We start from the raw sequence: 2,947 nt of genomic DNA, 5'->3' as shown, positions 1-2,947 counted from the left end.
ACTTATTCGTAGGGTAATGAAAATAACAGAAACAAAGATTTGGGAAGTCCAAAGTGGGTTTATGCCAGGAAGGTCATGTATGGATCAAATATTTAGCTTAAGACAAATAACAGAAAAAAGTTTGAGAGTAGGAAGAAAAGTTTTCTGTGCATTTGTTGACCTAGGAAAAGCTTTTGACAAGGTAGATAGAAGTAAACTTTGGGAAGTTCTGAAAGAGTATGGAGTCAATGGATGGATCCTACAAGCTATGAAAACAATATACACAGGTAGCAAAGCGAGTGTAAGAATGAATGGGAAACTGAGTGACTGTTTCGATATTATTCAAGGAGTTAGACAAGGATGCGTTATGTCTTCATGGTTATTTATATTATTTATGGACAAGTGTTTAAGAATGGCTCTCTTCGACGATGAGGTTGTGGATCTCGAAACAGTAAGGGTGAATAAACAGTAATGTTGAATAAACTAGATGCAAGCATGAAGAGCATGGGCCTCAAAATTAACGCAAATAAAACAAAAACTATGGTGTTCGAAGGAAAGAGTGAGAAAACGCTATGCAATATTTTATTAAATGGTGAGAGAATTGAACAAGTTGATAAGTTCGTATACCTTGGTAGCTTATTTACTAGGGACGGGAAGATAGATGAGGAATTAGATATACGAATAAATGAAGGTAAGAAGGTTATTGGTAGAGCTGGTCCCCTTATCATAAGTAAAAATAAATAAAATAAAGCTAAAATGGCAATACATAATTCTATATTTGTACCGACTGTACTATACGATAGCGAGACATGGACTTATCAAGAAAAAGATAAGAGTAAAATTAACGTAATTGACATGAGATTCATGCGCATAATATGCGAGAAATCCCTAATGGACAAAGTAAGTAACGAGATAATTCTAAAAGAATGTGTTGCAGAAGAGACGCTAGCAGACACATGGGAAAGAAATCGTTTAAGATGGTTCGGACATGTTGAGAGAATGCCAAATGAACGACTAACGAAACAAGTGTATCAAGGTAAAGTAAATGGCAACGTGCCCAGAGGTAGACCGCGGAAAGAATGGTTAGAATGTGTGAATGAGACCCTACTTAGAAGAGACATAAGAAGTCATAAAAACACGAGAGCCTGCATGAAAAAATGCATGGACATGAAAGAAACTAGAGTAGTATGCCAGGACAGGAAAGTATGGCGGCAAATAGTTAATAAAAAGAGTGTCAGTAGAGTGAACGACGCCTGAAACAAAGACCTTGACTATTAATGGACCCAAGTGGGGAACCTTACATAACGTTATTTACTTAAATAGCACGAGAATTCTGGATCAATCTGAAAAATCTCTATCCCTTCCACACACTACTCCTTTCCCCTGCCGAGTGAGTCACGCCTACCCCGAAAGGGAAATGGCTTAATGTTGTAATAATAATAAAAAAAAAAAACAGAATAAGCATAACTTCCTTCCTCTTCAATAATGTGTATTAATATTATAGGTCAATCAATTTGCCTCGAATCAAGGAATCTTTTCCGTTCTTACATCAATTTTGTATTATATTAGTGAAAAAAATTCACTCTAAAAAACGAGGTTTTCAAATATTATGCATTACTATAGCTTCCTTGAACTTCATTAAAATGCATCAACATTATACTTCAATCGTTTTGATTCAAAGCAGCACATCTTTTCTATTCTAGCATCAACTTTAAATTATGAGAATGAAAAAGTTTTACTAAACAAATCGATTTTAAATATAATATTAATGACAATAACTTCCGTACTCCATAACAAAATGTATTAATGTTATAGGTCAATCGATTCGTCTAGAACCAAGGATGAAAAATAAAATTTTTAAATATTAATGATTTATAAAAAAAATTCAATAAATATTTGTAAAAATCCTTCATTCAGTTTAAATAGATTAGTGGTAAAAATAAATCCTAAAAATGTCATCAACTCAGCTGCAACTATATTCAAGTTATCGTGTTCACAAAAAAGTTCGACATCCCAAAACACACATTCACACGTCACGCACACACATTCACACGTCACAGACACACACACTCACACATCCAGACAATTTCTTAGAACATTGTAGTGAACATTTTTAAAATAAAGTGCGTTTGATTAAATAAATTAAATATTTTCGAAAATTTTACCATTACCAAGCTTCCTTTATGCAGAAACTCTAGGAGTTCAAAAATAATTCCGCACTAGTTAAGCCCTGGACATAAATTTAGACTAATTGGAAGAGAAAGGGGCTCTTGACCTATCAGAATGATTGTCAAATGGAGTCGTAGGTTTCTTTGTGTCTGAGGCACGCAATCGAGCCCCTTTCATTTCCTCCATGAAGCCCCCACTACATACTTTTCACCCCTTAACCGTTTCCACCCCCTTAGCTGAAACCTACTTCTACTTTCGGTGAATCATGCTCTATGGTTGAAATTGCAGAAAGTACTTTTCCTCCACTGCAGGACATGAAATCCTTCCTACCCCTTCAAAGAGGGTGGAGTTAGAACCAGGACCTGCAAAGATATCGCTACCCCTCTGAAATAAAATATATCTCGCGGGACGGAAGGGGTTGGGGCGGGGATCGGATTTTACTTGGTGTGAAGTAAGCTGAAAGCGTTATCTGGCCTCTAGGTTATTTGTTAGATTGGAATCTCTTGGCCAATCGCTCGGATGTAGGAGATGAGAGTAATAAACTCACCCTTGACAGTCAAATTAGGGGTAAGCTTTGGGCGCTATCTGGGTTCTAAAAGCTTGTTCTAATATTTTTTGCTTCGTTTTACTTTTTTTATTTATGGCTTTTTTGTATCTGTGTTTTTTTTAACGTCAGAAATCTGACACTATATTTGTTCTAACAAGGAAACTATCCCAGGTGTCCCTCACCGATTTTGATGAAACTGCAATATGTTGTAATACATCGAAAAATAAGAGACACGTACTTTTTTTTATCGGC

This window comes from Belonocnema kinseyi, chromosome 10, assembly GCF_010883055.1.
Source record: "Belonocnema kinseyi isolate 2016_QV_RU_SX_M_011 chromosome 10, B_treatae_v1, whole genome shotgun sequence".
NCBI lineage: Eukaryota > Metazoa > Arthropoda > Insecta > Hymenoptera > Cynipidae > Belonocnema > Belonocnema kinseyi.
The sequence above is the reverse complement of the archived record's forward strand: the minus strand, read 5'-3'. Positions refer to the sequence as shown.